Source organism: Osmia lignaria, chromosome 10, assembly GCF_051020975.1.
Source record: "Osmia lignaria lignaria isolate PbOS001 chromosome 10, iyOsmLign1, whole genome shotgun sequence".
NCBI classification, from domain to species: Eukaryota; Metazoa; Arthropoda; class Insecta; order Hymenoptera; family Megachilidae; genus Osmia; species Osmia lignaria.
The window spans coordinates 2,959,113-2,976,200 of NC_135041.1; the positions used below are offsets into that span (position 1 = coordinate 2,959,113).

The 17,088-nt window shown below is 42.8% G+C and overlaps 1 long non-coding RNA gene across 2 annotated transcripts; it reads left to right on the forward strand.

The window, feature by feature from the left end:
* Positions 1-7,024: 7,024 nt before the first annotated feature.
* Positions 7,025-15,658, forward strand: LOC143305743 (uncharacterized). Of its 2 annotated transcripts, none has more exons than XR_013062909.1 (6): positions 7,025-7,141; positions 7,266-7,456; positions 8,344-8,576; positions 8,657-8,830; positions 10,456-10,739; positions 14,971-15,658. It is a non-coding gene; the product is annotated as an uncharacterized LOC143305743 (long non-coding RNA). The 2 variants fall into 2 exon arrangements; XR_013062910.1 differs by lacking the exon at positions 14,971-15,658 and adding an exon at positions 10,862-14,940.
* The last annotated feature ends 1,430 nt before the right edge of the window (positions 15,659-17,088 follow it).

Genomic DNA, 17,088 nt, shown 5'->3' on the forward strand with positions numbered 1-17,088 from the left:
ATAACGTGTGTGATATAATTCTTCCTTTGCAAAATAATAGAAATTTCGTTGTATCGTGTATCTTTACCATATCATCATCGGTTATCAGTTATCGTACGTCATATATTTCTGTCCACCATTTAAATGATCGCAAAGTAAAAAGCAAGCTGAAGAGAGGACTGACACACGTTATTAAAAATGTCCTTAGACCTAGTGAGCTGCGCGAGTTAAGTGTGGTCTCTCGTGAATTGCAGTATACATGTACAACAGAAGTGCAACCAACTGCTAACACAATCGTTACAAATACGAATGTTTTCTACCGTATCTACAACATTTCGAATTTTTTTCTTACGACTTATTAATTACCAGGTTTGCCATACCGCAGTCAAATCGCTATTGGCAGCATCGTATATTTGGGTATTTTTAATTTTGCGCCGCCTCCGAAAACTTTGAAATGTATTTGATATCCTATTTAACGATTAAGTGGATATTATTAATAGCTATGGAATATTGGTATAAATGAAATAGAAATTATTTGATACTTTTTAGTGCATTCCGAAGTCGGATTTGTTTTTTGTTAAAAATTATTTTATTACTATTATTGACACCGATGTTGAGTCATCGGTCTCAACGCCAAATCGATCACTTTTTGACATCTCCATCGGCGATTTTGTTCTAAATGAAATATGTTATAGTCTATATGAAATTAGAAGGGGTTTAAGTCATCATTTTGCCGGTTTCGAATTTGTTTAGTAATTACAGACCTTCGAAGTTTGCAATTTTTGCCCAATCGACGAAAACGGGCTTCACTTACGAATTTTTTTCTCAAGAACTGTTTGTCCGATTGAGCTAGACTTTTTTTTTGTTTTATTCAGAAAGGGTTGGGCTATTACAAAATAATTTTTTCAATCTGAATAATTAACTTTATAATTTTTTATAGCTATAACTTTGTTAAAAAAACATCCTAATGTGATAACGTTAGACTTATTAAAAAATAGAAAGTGTAAGCTTTAAAATGGTATTTGTTTCATCAAATTTGGATGAAATTTAGCAATGTTATGACAGTGTGAAGATTGAGCAAATTTTAAAGTAGTTTTTACCGCGTTTGAGAGGCAAATACCCCACTGTGCGCCGTGTCGCGCGAGTGTCACCAGTCAACCACCTATAGGAAAGCGGATGACAAACGCGCTACGTCGAAAACGAGCTTCTTCTATTGTCTAAGATCATCCGATCCTTCCCGACCAATCGGGAAGCGCGATACAGTAAAACCTGGATAAATTCAACGAAAGAATGCTTGGATAAATGAAACATCGCTATCCCCTCCACTTGGGGGAATCCCCCTAGGCAAACCGAGCCGCTCGACGAGGAAACCGTGTAATATGATCCGACCGTAATATCCGTGTGACTAATACTAATTCAACGATAAAACTTTTTTATTTTTAACTTTTTCTCAATGAAACTGTTACTAATGCATTTGTGAGATTTTTCTGATTAAAATGATACCAAACTCGATATAGGTTGAATTATATTTATAAACAATAGTAATAGAATAAACTACATAGAATTGAGACCACGACTGAATATAAATGATGTCGGCTGAATACAAAAGATGTGTACGGACACAGAATCGGCACGTCGGCTGCAAAGAAAACATGTGTACGGACTCAGAATCGACACCTCGCTTGGATAAATGAAACATTAAATGCCCAGAATCGACTCCTTGCTTGAATAAATGAGACATTAAATGCCCGGAATCGACTCCTTGCTTGAATAAATGAAACATTAAATGCCCGGAATCGACTCCTCGCTTGAATAAATGAAACATTAAATGCCCAGAATCGACTCCTCGCTAGGATAAATGAAACCTTTGAAACCAAAGCCGACACCGCGACTGGTTTGGATTTCGATCTCTCTTGCTTTTCGCCAACTTATAACATCAATTTTAGCAAGTAATTATAATTGAAACTATATCGTGTTTGGTACCACTTTACTCACAAAAATCTCACCAATGCGCTAGTAAAAGTTTCACTCAAAAAAAGTCAAAAATAAAAAAGTTTTTTGATTCAATTAGTCACACCGATACGTTTCGGCTCTTTCCTTTGATTTCGGACCTCTCTCTTTCCACCACTGTCTGTCCCTTTCTACGTTCACGCTTGGCTGGTCGTCGCGTGTCATCCGAGCTTCGATACCGTACTTAGGTAAACGCAACCACTGGGTCCCAATCTTGGTTGAATTTATCCAGGTTTTACTGTACAACGCTTTCTCTCTCTCGTCGTCATCGAAAGGAACGTTCTCGGGTGACGAGTCCTTTGCGAAACGTCGAAGTTACAACACGTGCGCGACGTTCGACCACTGTGCGATAAAAGAAAACGCGTTAAAACGGTTCTGCGAGCCAAAGTAAAGTGGAGAAGCCCTGTTCCATCCTCAGCGAGGAAACAAAGAGCAGCAGAACTCTTGGACTCACCAACGTGTCGCGTGTGAACGCTCCCGTCGTTTTCGCGACTGTGCAATCGTTTCCGCCTGCCATCTTGGGTCGCCTCAAAACGCGACGTAGATCGCGTTGCCGTGCTTTTCGTGGACTAGAAAGACTGTTTTCCGACGTGCCCTGCCCGCGGCAAGATCTCCGTGCGTTACGCGCACAAGATATCCGTTCGCGATCATCAAGATTTCTGTCCTCGAAAGTGCAGTGGCCCTCGGATCGTGTACCGGCGCTTCCACGTGTCAGCGGCATACTCGGACGCCTCGCGTGTATTTGGACTATTGTAAAAGCGTCTTCGACGCTTCGAACTGACTGTTTTGTGAGTGTGAATGCTCAGCTGGGCATTCTGCCCTGCGGAGTATTGTCAGCGTCTACTAAGTTGAGACTGGAGGTGTGAAACGCTCCGCCTAATCCTCACCTCGAACCCTCGTCTAGTAGTAGTCGTAGTAGTTTCTACTAGTAGTTGTAACCTAGAGAGCGAATAGCGAGAATGCGTGTCGGTCAACTGTATAAGTGTGCGCGTCTAAGTCTGACCCATCTAGCTCCGACCAATCAGACCCAATTTCTTAGGAGTCTCAACTTAGCAGACGCGTACAGTACTTGTTTATGTGTTGACTCTCCTGTGCTGTTTTGTGGCACAGGCGACATTAAAGTGCTTTTTTTCAAAAGCATTCTGTGCGCCTCGTCCTGCCCAGGAGTCCGCGACTCCCTGGGATTGACTCTCGTTGGCGCGCTCAGAGCTGAGCGGATCCGGCACTCGACTTCCGATCGACGCGACGGTCGGGTCGAACATCTACGAGTATACAATCAGAGTGGTTACATGCTTGTAACCAACTCTACGGGTCATCGTTATGACTGCGTCATGCAATATTATTATGATTTGCGAACGTGCACTCACGGACGAACCGTGTCGCCGATCGCGATCCGAACTGTAGCAGTTTCCTTTTGAGACTAAATAAGATGCGTTAATCGCCCGAGCACTCCCGCACGAAAGGGGTGGGGAACGAAAAGTAGTTTTCGTTCTCACTTATTCTTTTTACTCGTCGTGAGTGGCGATGATAAACCATTAGGTAATTTACGACCCTAGTGTAACATCCCACAGGAAGAAGAATAACAAAAAAAAGGAATTAATAAGAAGAAATTTATGATTATATATGTAAACATTCATTTTTCGTTTTCATATAATCAAATTTTGTAACAATTCATTTATTTATTTTTTTGTATTATTTTTGTGATTAACTATAATAATAATTAACTTCGTATTTAATAGCTAAAAAGAATCTTGTATTTATTCATATTTAACGAAAATTTACTCCAAAATATAGATCGATAATTGTCGCGTCGATAACACTACCGCGTCGATAAGAGATCGACATAGAGCGCGCGTAATAGATAGAGATAGCAACAGAGCGTAGAAAGAGTTAGGAACAGAGCGCAGAATAGAAAGAGATAGCTTTACGCGCGGAGTCACGTACACTCAGGTCAAAGTCCAAACACTTCCGGTATTGAAAGTACATGTAGAAAAAACTGTTACGTCAGCAATCACCAGGTATAAATACGAACGTGCCGCGCAGAGCGAGTTCACTTCGATTCTGATCGTAGTCAGACACGAATCTATGGTACGATTATCGCATAGGTTTCCGTAGCTAGATTCTTTTGGCGACAAAGCGGCAAAGGTTCCACGACAGACCCGGAGCGCTCAACTACCGGTTCGCAGCGGTTCTCACACGTGTCTGCTTCGCAACCAAGCTTAACGAGCGAGCGAAAGCGGAAGCTCCTTGGATGCGGCCTATCAAGTACACTGGCTCTAGAGCGACAACACCGTCCTGCAGTGTTCGCTACCAAGTTTAACGAGCGAGCGTTAGCAGAAGCTTCTTGGATGCGGCCTATCAGTTACAGTTAAGTTGCCTAGAAATCGTACTGCGGCCGAACGAGTTAGCCCCTACAGTGTCAGGACGGATCCTGGCCAATTTCTCGACAATCGATCTTCTTATTTAAATTATATTATTTTATAAATTCAAATTATAGATTTAAAGTTTTGATAATCGTATCTAGAGCCGCGTTTATTAATTAATTTATTATTCTTTGTATTTTCATTTAGGACGAATTACTTTGTAATTAATAATCTGATTTTCTTTTATTGTGTTCCATTCTAGCTCAAACGCGATTGTTATTTTCTTTGTATTTTTTTAATCCAGGGCGTACTCATTGTACTCTACTAATATATTATTTTCTTTTGTATTTCATAAACAGGGCGAAAACCTTTGTATATTGATTACATGAATTCATTATATTATATTAGTTCATTATCTTTTATATTACCTTTCTTTTTATATAATTCAAATAATTACTACTTTTTTTCTGAATAAACTCATTACTATTTTTGAGAAAGGAATTAACGTTGGATTTTACTCCTTTACCGCGTACCACCCGAACCTATAATCCCTTCTATATAAAAATACGAGTCGCCTTCTTGCAAGGGAACCGCTCTCCCTACGCGTCAGATGCAGTAGCGTACTCGTGATTATTCCAGGACGTTACACTAGTGAAAACTAACAAAGGCCCTGCCTCGACTCGTATTTTGGGGCATAGGCAGTTCACGGTGGCCTACGCACCGAACCACTTGAGGTCATAAAATACCTTCGGTCACGACAAAAGTAAACGTCGACGGCCGAACAATCTGTTCGTCTAAACAAATTGAAAAAAGTGTACATGTTTGCAACAAATGCTTTAATTTTTGTTTCAGATACTCAGCTATGTCCTCTATTCTTCTGTTTACCGAATGTCTTGAAAGCGAAACGTTTTTAAATTTCTCAGCTGTTTTATTTTTATTGCAGTACTCTGCAATAAAAATGGAGCATTTTTTTATGCGTTCCCCGTCGACGATGTAACATTTGTCGCGAACTAATTCTAAGCAAACTGCATACGAAGCAGCAACTGTTTCGCGACTAGCACAATTCATACTACCTTCTGAATCAGTCGAGGAAAATATAGTGGACGAGTTTTTGTGACACCGTTGACAAGCTTTTTGATAAATTGGACTCTATTAATTCCGAGGGTAACACGAGGACAGGTGTAGATGCAAAATTTTCCGGTGGACTGAAATCATTTAATTCCAAGGATATGGAACCACAAACACTGCGAAAATCCGACGATAATGAGTTCCTCGATGGCTCTGGCGGTTTTGTTGAAAACATCAGTTCGATGAACGCTTGTTTATCCCCTGGATTTTCAGCGTTAAACAATTTGCGTTTCAACAATTGGAACAAGTGAATTCGCGTTTCTCCTTTGAACCGTTCCGAATGTTCAGAGTGATGTTTCTCATAGTGGCGCACAGTATTGCCGTATCCATGTTATTTTTGGAGTTGCAATATTGACTTGCAAAGCAAACATTTTAATTTCCCATCCTTTTCAGTGAAAAAACTATTTATTTCCCAATTTTTCAAATCAGGATTCTTTCCTTGGTCCATGATTAATGAACCAATTACAAAATCTAAAAATAATAAATGATACATGAAATTAATTTTAAAGACAACGTAAATGTATAGTTTTGAAATTGCATAATTACGTTATTATTAGATAGGAGAATGCAACGTAAAAATAATTAAACACTGCTTACTTTTGAAAGTTTCGATGGGTTGATGATGATGGTATCCAAATCTTCATCACGTGAACTATGCTAGACTCCAAAGAAAAGTATACTTGCTTCGAAACGAGCGATTACTAAATTTTTTATTGTGCCGCCTACGACTGTACGTACGAAAATTGCAGGTTTCTAGATTTGGATCTGTACTTATAGGGCTCATTACGGCGGGAGGGAAAATGACATTTCCCCGTGAGTTTCACCTGCATGAGTTGGATTACGTGATTTCAGACATTGTTTTACTGAGCGGAGACCAAAACAACCCTAGCACAACACCGTGAGTCATATGGTCACTCTTACTAATATTCTGACACCCTTAGAAGTAGAATAATTTTTTTTAAATTACACCAAACGACTTGAGCTTTTTTAAAAACTTTAAAACTCCACAGCTATTAATAAAACCTATTTGATCGTTGTAAAGGCTTGGAAAGAGTTGAGTGCACTTTCACGACTTGATGCACAATCGGTCGATGGTTCACGGCTAAGCAAGGACTTGGACGTCGAGGCGGAATTAAGCGAACAAACGTACTTGCTAAATTCGTGTATTTAAATAAAGTCACTTAACAAGCGCGTCAATTATTTAATCGTTTCTAACACAAACACAGATGGAAATTACTTTCCAGTGGTAAAGCGGTGTTGGTTTCTCGGAACACGAACACGAGAATCTTTTAATTTTAGGATGGTAACGGTTTTTTGAATTCAATCGGCTCGGTTTAGATGCTTACGTTTTGATGGCTTTCGCACGAAACGAAAGTTATCCGGAACGATCCAGAATCGAAATCGCGGCGCGAGTATCGCTTATCGACCTGGTGCGTAATTGGGCTTCGATAATTCGAACTAGCACCGAGACAGTTACCGACGGAGTGAGATGCGTACACGCCGCCGCCCCCCGTTGAATGAATTCATTCAACAAGAGACGCCACTACGGCAACATGGAGGTTACGCGTGTATACTGTAACCACGGAATTTCGTGTGATTGCATTTCGCTTGTGTGGTCACATTTCGCTGGTGTGATTACATTTCGCTGGACGAAGCCGGTGGTAAGTACAATTCAGATATGACTAAACGAATCGGTGGTTTTAAGAAAATCGCATGACGCAATGGATCGACGGAATGTGTGGAGGCCGAACTACGCATTACTCTGTGACGTCGTAGATTTCTCAGTTTCAGCGTTGATCGTGACGGGAAGAAAGCAGATCTTCGTTGTTGGACGAGTGTATTCGCACTGCGCAGTTTTGATGGTGACGACGCGGACAAGACCGTCGTTCCCTGGATGGCAGGCGGTGATGCGTCCCATCTCCCATCGACTTGGCGGCAGAGTCGGATTACGAAGTAGCACGAGTTGACCTACTTTGGTGAGGTTTTGTTTAATTTGCCATTTTGGTCGTTGATGCAGAGTGTGCAAATAATCGTGGCTCCACGCTTTCCAAAAGGTTTCGGTGAGCTTTTGTAAGAGTTGCCAGCGAGATAGCCGATTGTCTTTTACATCTAATATACTCGGTTCGGGCGGAGTTACAAGTGGTGCGTTGATTAAAAAATGACCGGGTGTTAACGCGTGATAATCGTCAATATTATCGGAGACGGTTCCAAGCGGTCGCGAATTGAGGCATGCTTCGACTCGACATAGAACGGTAGTCATTTCCTCGAACCTGAGTGTGTGTGCGCCAATAGTACGCTTTAGGTGGTATTTGACGCTTTTAACCGCGGCTTCCCACAATCCGCCGAAGTGGGGAGCGTTCGGGGGCATGAAGTGCCATTCGACTCCGTCTGTTGCTAATCTATTACCGAAATCGGCGGTTTTGAGTGCAGAACGAAAGGCGGTTAACAATTCGCGATTCGCTCCCTGGAATGTTGTCCCGTTATCAGAGTACATTGCTCTTGGAATCCCGCGGCGAGACACAAATCGGTGATACGCTGCTAAGAAAGCGGACGTACTATAATCGCTTACTAATTCGAGGTGCGTTGCTTTAACGGTTAAACAGATAAATACCGCGATGTACGCCTGGTGCTGGTAAGTTCCCATGAGCTCGGAGGGAACGTCGGCTCTCTCGCGTGTGCACGCGACGCATTTATATAAAATGCCTCGAATGGTAGCTCGTGCTCGTACGATCCCAAAAATCATTTCGTAGGTAGGCGAGCGTGAGCTTGGGTCCCGCGTGTAATAGATTACGATGCACATTTTCAATTAACAATGTTAGGAGCGGGTGTGATTGAAGGATAATGGGGGTTTTTGCATTTTCAGCGAGTTGAGATTTAGCAAGGCGCCCTTTTGCACGCATTAAACCGTCAGCATCCAGGTACGGCACGAGAGAAAGTAGAGGACTTGTCCTCGGGATCGGCTTGGATGCTCTTAGGGCTCTCAATTCCTCGGGGAACGCGTCGGTTTGGAGCCTACGTAACCAAAATACGCGAGCTTTGTGAATCGCGGTGGGCTTCAGAACGTTTGGCGAAGCAGAAGCCACTATTTTCGATTCGGTGAGTTTACTTTCCTGTTTTCTTTTGATTCGTGCGCGAAGGATGTCTATGTAATGCAGTAAATGTGCGGTGATCCTCAGGAGTTTTGACCATGACGAATAGCACGCTGCTAAATCCCACTGTTCGAAAGAGGTAGTGAAGTTAGGTAGAGAAGATTGTCTTTCTTCAAGCGAGATCGCAGGAATCGGGTTAGGAGACGCATGAAGCCAAGAGGATTCCTGGTGCAGCCACTGAGGACCGGACCACCATAATTGGTAATCCTTTAATTGTTTAATAGACATCCCGCGAAACGCGCAGTCGGCAGGATTTTCGTGGGTTGATACGTGATGCCACTGTGCGTTAGGACTAAGTTCGTGAATAAGTGCTACGCGGTTTGCGACAAAGGTTTTCCATCGAGTCGGTGGTTGATTGACCCACTCTAATGTGACACTGGAGTCGGTCCAACAGTGGGATTCGATCATTTCCTGATTTAACGCGTTTCGAACGAACTTTAAGAGGCGAGCCAGAAGCAGCGCGGCGCATAATTCTAATCGGGGCACGCTGATCGTTTTGAGTGGAGCTACGCGAGTTTTGGCAAGGATGAGTGATATGCTAACCGTGCCGTCACACAAAACACTTCGCGAGTAAACAGCAGCCGCGTACGCTTTCGTTGACGCATCAGAAAACCCATGCAGGCTTTGAGTTTTAATGATTTGCGGAGAAATTTTTCATGGAATGGAAATATGTTCCAAATCAGGCAGTTGATCGTAAAAATTATGCCACTTCGAGAGAAGGGAACTTGGAAGAACGTCGTCCCAATCACATTGACTGGACCACAAAGTCTGAAGGTATATTTTTGCTACAATGATGACTGGCGCGATCCAACCTAAGGGATCGAAGAGCTTTGCTATGGTAGAGAGAATTGTTCGTTTTGTCTTAGGCAATTCGGTGGGTACTGCTAATTTAAAGTGAAACTGGTCTAATGCTGGATTCCATGTAATGCCGAGCACGGATATGATTTCGTCGGCTTTTAATGATTTACTCATCGCGAGTCCGTGGTTTTGAGGGTTGATGTCGGACAGGAGCGCAGAGCTATTGCTAGCCCATTTTCTTAACGAGAAGCCGCCTTTTCCTAATAGTTCAACGGTTTGGTTTCGCAATTGGCGAGCGGACTCGAGGCTATCGCCTCCGAAGAGGAAGTCATCGATATAGGCTTGTTCGCGAAGAGCGGAAACCGCCTCGGGATAGGGCGAGCCCTCATCCTCGGCTAATTGTTGCAAGACGCGAAGAGCCAAATACGGAGCTGGAGCGGTCCCATATGTGACCGTGAGGAGTTGATACTCTTCTACTGGTAGGAGGGGCGAGTCCCGCCACAATATTCTTTGGTAGTCGAGATCTCGCGGGTCAATAAGAATCTGGCGATACATTTTCTCAACATCCGCGGTGTACACGAATTGAAATTGACGCCATCTAATCAAGATCGCGACAAGATCCTGCTGGAGTTTTGGTCCGGTTAGAAGAAGGTCGTTTAAGGACTTTCCATTCGACGTTCGGCGCGAAGCATTAAAGACCACGCGAAGGCGAGTAGTTTCACTGCTCTCGCGGAAGACAGCATGATGCGGTATATAATAACAATCTCTCGTGGTTGGAGGAAGAAGATCGGCTTTCTTCATGTGACCGAAAGAGGCGTATTCTGAAAGGAATTCGCGATACATTCGAAGTGTGGCTGTGTCGCGAGATAACCGCCTTTCAAGCGCGCAGAAACTTTGTAGTGCTCCGGACCGCGATTCTCCTAATTTAGCTGGAGGATCGGTTTTGAAAGGCAATCGAACTATATAGCGTCCGTTTGAAGCGCGGTGGTGCGTCGTTTTGAAATGTAATTCGCAATTTTTCTCTTCAGGCGTCATGAGAACGGGAGAGGAGAGGGCCTCGATTTCCCAGAATCTCCGCAGATCTTGGTCGAGGTCCTCCAGGACGGAGATATGGTGGATACCGACGGAGACGGGAATGGATGATTGTACCGGACCGGAGAGGATCCACCCTAGTATTCTGAGCAGTGGGAGTGTACGCGGAACCCTTTCTCACTCCCGGCAGTAGGAGTTGTCCATACAAATCGGCTCCGATGATAACGTCGATAGGATCCGCGCTCATGGGGTCCTCATCCTCCAAATTCAATTCTGTAAGGTGAGACCAATTAGTGATTGCGCCCTTTTGTGAAGGCACGTACCTGGTTAAAGAATGCATGATGATTGCGGTTGTGTAGTATGCAGGTTCATTCAATTTGGCTGGCGTAACTGTTATTTCAGCAACGTGGTTGGATTGCGACTGAATTCCTCCGATTCCGGTAATTCGAGTGTGTTGCCTCGTTCGGTGGAGACGGAGCAGCTGCGCTAACGGCTCGGTGATTAGAGTCGCCGCGGAGCCTTGGTCCAGCAACGCGCGAGCTAGGACGCTTCGGCCTGTGTGCGAGTGGATTCGCACGCGAGCTGTTGAAAGCAGAATACTGGAATTAATTGGTGTATCGGACGCAACGTTCGCACTTATCTCGACTTCATGATCAGGGGTGGTTGCTCCTTCTCCTGAGGCAGACGACGCGGCATCCTTTTTGGTTGAGGGCGCGCCATCCGGTTTTGTTGAAAAGTGTAACAGAGTATTATGCCGTTGATTGCACTCCTTACACGAACGCGGACTCGGACATTGCGTAACCGAATGTTTTGTTGAAAAGCAGTTAACGCATCGTTTCTGATGTTTGATAAAATTGAAACGTTCAAATGTCGATTTTGAAAGAAATGCGGTACATTGGTAAATTAAATGGTTTTGTTGACAGACCGGACATGTTATTTTCACGGAGGTTGTTGAGTGGGCGGCAATCGGCTTAGATTTGCTCGGTTTGATTTTTTCGGTTTCGGTTGTTTTTTCGCGCCTGGTCACCGGTAACGCTTCTAGGACGCGGATTCTTTTCTCGCAGAAAGTATCGAATTCGGTATAGGTGGGGAATTCGATAACATCGCTAAGTTGAAATTCCCAGGCTTTGCGCGAAGCTCGATCTAATTTTTGAACTCCCATAAAAACAAGCAAATCGCTCCAAGCGTCAACCGGTCTATTTAAATTTCGGAGCATTTGAAGGGACATATTCATTTTGTCGCGTAACAATCGGAGGTCAAGCGGTGTTTCCGACGAAACAGACGGTAATGTAACGTCCCGGAATTATTATCGCGAGTACGCTACTGCACCGACTGCGTAGGGAGAGCGGTTCCCTATAAGAAGGCGTCTCGTAAATAATTATATAATGAAGGGATCATAGGTTCGGGTGGCACGCGGTAAAGGAGTAAAATCCAACGTTAATTCCTTTCTCAAAAATCGTAATGAGTTTATTCAAGAAAGTTGTGTTGTGTGTTTGTTTATAATATGTGTATAAAAAGAAAAGGTAAGTAATTATTTGAGTTATATGAAAATGTAAGTAATGAAAATAATATAAAGAATTAATGTAATCAATGTACAAATGTTGCGCCCTGTTCTTGAAATACAAAAGGAAAATTAATTATATTAGTTATAATGAGTGCGCCCTGTATATAAAAAAAATACAAAGAAAAATAACAATCGCGTTTGACCTAAAATAAAATACAAAGAAAAGATTTAATTGATTAGTGAACGCGTCTCTAGATACGATTATAAAAATTCTAAATCTATAACTTGAGTTTATAACAAAAAAATAAAATTATTCAAATAAATTGTTCGATTGTCGGGAAATTGGCGTGGATCCGTTCCGACACTGTAGGAGCTAACCCGTTCGGCCGCAGTACGATTTCTGAGCAACTTAGCCGTCACTGATAGGCCGCATCCAAGGAGCTTCTGCTTTCGCTCGCTCGTTAGGCTTGGTTGCGAACCTGACACGTATGAGAACCGCTGCGAACCTGTAGTCGAGCGCTTCGGGTCCGACACGGAACCTTTGCCGCCTTACCGACAAAAGAATCTAAGCTACTGGAAACCTATGTAGTAATCGTATCATAGATCCGTGTCGGACTACGATCAGAATCGAAGTGAAATAGCTCCTCGCGGCACGCTCGTATTTATACCCGAGATTTGCTTACGTAGCAGTTTTTTCTACACGCGTTTTCGATACCGGAAGTGTTTGGACTTTGACCGGAGTATACGTGACTCCGCGCGTATCGCTGTCTCTGTCTATGCGTAGTGCTATCTTTCTTTATTCTGCGCTCTATTCCTATCTCTTTCTACGTGTTATTCCTATCTCTATCTATGTGTCCTACGTCGATCTTTTGTCGACGCGGTAGAATTATCGACCCGGTAATTATCGATGTATATTTTTGAGTATAAATTTTGTTAAGTATAAATATAATTAAATACAACATTCTTTTCCTATTTGTTAAATATGAATATAATTGTCAATCTGAATCGTGTTAATACAATAATAATAAAAAAACGAAGTGTTATAACTTTGATTGTATAAAAACTAAAAAAAAATAAATATATATATTTTAATAATTAATAATGATGGCTTTTTATTTATTCTTCTTCCTGCGGGATGTTACAGTAACGAAAACAGTGTGTTTAAATGGGTTGAAATTAACCGGTGTTTATTTTCGTACCGCGATGTTATCGTCTTCCACGCGACTTCAAAATTGTTTTCGGTAACCGGGAGATGTTTAACGGCTCGGCTCGCTTCGCCTGTCAACGAGGCGTACAAAAAATGGAGACGTTCCACGTTCGACAAAGAAAGATTGTTTATTACCATGGAGGTGAAACGGTCACGGAAGGTCTCCCACTGGTCGAACGCTCCATCGAAGGTCGGCAACTGTAGCTTCGGAAGGTGGGCCGTTGGCTTTGACGTCATCGGATTTGAAATTCCCGTGTTGCTGGCTGATGACTCTGGTGGAGGTGCCACCTTGGCAAGAACCTCCTGTTCAGTACGCCATCGCGGATAGAGGATACCGTTGTGTCACGCGGATTCCACCACCGGAAGGTGCGTACTTCCTTACAAACTTTTACCTTTGCAAGGAGAATAAATTTACACTGAGACTTCTGATAAGTCGTTAAAAGCAGATATGTTTAATTCGAAGGTGTTGTACAAATGTTTGTGTGTGTTTGGAGAACTAATACCTCAGAGGTACGTTAAAACTGAACTATGAAGCTACGTCGGAGTATATCGTTAAGACTGTGTGAATTGACTTTAAGAAAGCTGACGAAGTGGTCAGATCTGAGGATCGACAGTAAGTGACTCGAGTCTCGGTGTCTCGTTCCAAGTTTTGTATTCTCCCTCTCCTGGGTCCTACGAACGGTCAGCAAGGAGCCGCAGGGAGGTAGTCGATGGACATTTCCCATGTAAGCTAGCCGAAAACCCATCGGCTGCGGTGCACGTGGGAGTCTTAAGGTGCGTGTTTGCACAGAACCGGCGATAACTCCCAGGCAAGGGCGACTGTGGGCCCAGATGGTCTTGGTGACCGGTGGTACCTGAGTATGCGGCTTAGATGGTTCGGGAGTTTTACAACCCGAACCGGCAGTGACCCAGGTGCAAACGATAAAGTGGTGCCTGGGACAGAGCGCAGAAGGCGGTTCGAACCCTGTCGGGGTTGGTAGATCTCACAAGACACATGCACAGCAGGGGGTTCGCTTAAGACCCGGAAGAGGAGTTATAATTTAAGTGAAGCGAATGGCAAGACCTCGTAAAGGATTGTAAACTGCTCGTCGTGAGCGTTTGTAGACAATGCGTATGCCAAATAAATGTTCTGACTTTACTGGCCTTGTACTGTAGAAGGTCTGTATACTGTTGGACCTTTTGGAGTTTCATGGTGATTGATTCGGTACGTGACAAAATACTACTCCGACCAGCTTAGAAAGGTTTCTAGCAATTAGACAATGTGCTATTGAACATGACTGACCGTGCTTCTAAATTGATGGAGTAAATTCATCGGTTCATGAATTTACCGTTATTACCATTTTTACCAGGTACATAGAAGGCAAAACGGACGATGTCTTACGGTGAGTTTATTGCTCTCGATAATTAAACTCGTAAGATTGTTAAACTACAAGACTGTTATTATGGATCCGCGAGCGGCATCCTATGCCGCGTAACACCTCCGCCATGTAATCCAGAGTCTCTTGATACCGCTCCTCGGACTTCTCGAATTGATTGTCCACGAAATACGGCATGTTGGATTTGGTCTTCGGGTCAATCCCAGCGGCGATCTTGGCGTTCAATTCTTGACTTTGGAGATACGTCTGCTTCAACATCGCCATGCGATTTTGCGTGGTCGCTGCGGTCATTTTAGACAGCCCCAATTTTTTAAAGTTGGCGAGAGCTCGTTCTATTGAGCGCATGGTTTGTGTTTGCTTTTGAAACAATTCTTCAAGGGTACTCATGGCGCTTGACGACTAACGGTTTTTTCCTCGATTCCAGATCCGGCTCGAAGGACCAAATTTGTAAAGGCTTGGAAAGAGTTGAGTGCACTTTCACGACTTGATGCACAATCGGTCGATGGTTCACGGCTAAGCAAGGACTTGGACGTCGAGGCGGAATTAAGCGAACAGACGTACTTGCTAAATTCGTGTATTTAAATAAAGTCACTTAACAAGCGCGTCAATTATTTAATCGTTTCTAACACAAACACAGATGGAAATTACTTTCCAGTGGTAAAGCGGTGTTGGCTTCTCGGAACACGAACACGAGAATCTTTTAATTTTAGGATGGTAACGGTTTTTTGAATTCAATCGGCTCGGTTTAGATGCTTGCGTTTTGGTGGCTTTCGCACGAAACGAAAGTTATCCGGAACGATCCAGAATCGAAATCGCGGCGCGAGTATCGCTTATCGACCTGGTGCGTAATTGGGCTTCGATAATTCGAACTAGCGCCGAGACAGTTACCGACGGAGTGAGACGCGTACAATCATTAAATCAAAAAAAGCCTCCGAAAAGGTTGAAATATATTTAGTATACTATTTAACGATCAATAGGTTTTATTAATAGCTGTGAAGAAAAAATTAATAATTGTTAAAAATTATTTTATTATACAGGGTATTCGACAACAGGTGGGCAATATTTTAAGGGGTGATTCTAGGGATCAAAATAAGACGAAAATTAAGAATAACGAAATAGCGTTTACGGCTTTGTTTTCCAGTTATTAACGTTTAAAAATTCAAGTAAAAAGCGCCAGAAACCTGCAATCCGCTCAGCACCGACGACCGAACGTCAGGTCAGCAGGGGTCGGTACAGTCATAACCAAGAATCGTTGAATAGTAGAAACTTACCTCGTGCTATTCTACTTTTTTTTTTTTTTTATCTATCTCGGAGGAGGGGAAATGCTATTACGCACACCGAAACAAAATCCGGTAATGTGGGACTCTCCGTTTTCGATATACCCACTAAAACCCCTCCTCCTGCACCACACAATCACCAAATTAAAAAATAAAACATTTAACATTAAAATCACATTAACTAATAATCACTACTAACACTAAAACAATGTACATACACCCACTAATACCCCTCCCCCTGCACCACACAATCACCATGTTTAAAAATAAAACATTTAACATTAAAATCACATTAACTAATAATCACTACTAACACTAAAACAATGTACATACACCCACTAATACCCCTCCCCATGTACCACACAATCACCAAGTTTAAAAATAAAAGCTTAGCATTAAAATCACAATAACTAAAAATCACTATTAACACTAAAACACATCACAGCAAATGTTCAACATGTCTACTGTTCTGTTCAACACATACGCGCATGCGTTTTTCGAAATTAATTCTCATCCGAAGGAAATCGCCTAAAACGTTTTGAATTATTCCCGATGTAAACAATATCCGTTGTTTTAATTCCTCACTGTTCGTTATCGTTGTTGAATACTCTAAATTCTTCAGGTGTCCCCATAGAAAAAAATCTAAGGGATTGAAGTCGGGTGAACGTGCAGGCCAAGCGACAGGCCCCCCTCGACCAATCTACCTGTTTGGGAAACGTTCATTCAGGTGATTTCTCACAGCGCCCGCCCAATGTGGTGGTGCACCATCTTGCATAAACCACATATCCCGTACAATGTTTAATGGCACTTCTTCTAAACATGATTGCAATTTGTCCTCCAGGAATTCCAAATAATTCTATCCTGTCAACCGATAAGGCACCACAACTGGACCAATAATGTGGTCACCGACAATTCCGGCCCAAACATTAACTGAAAATTGTCGCTGTGAATTTGCGACTACAATGGCGTGTGGATTTTCGGTGGCCCACATATGATCGTTGTGACAATTTTGCACACCGTGTTTGGTGAACGTTGCCTCATCGCTGAACAATATTTTGGTACAGAAGTGTCGGTCAGCAGTAATTTTTTGCAACATCAATGTTGCAAATGTCAATCTTCTTTCTAAGTCTCCTGCTTCTAATGCTTGGACCCGTTGAAAATGGTACGGATGCATCTGTTGCTCCTTTAAAATTCTCCACACTTTATTGTGGCTGACACCTTCTACTGCAGCAATGTCCCTCGTGCTGGTGGATGGATCCTCTTCT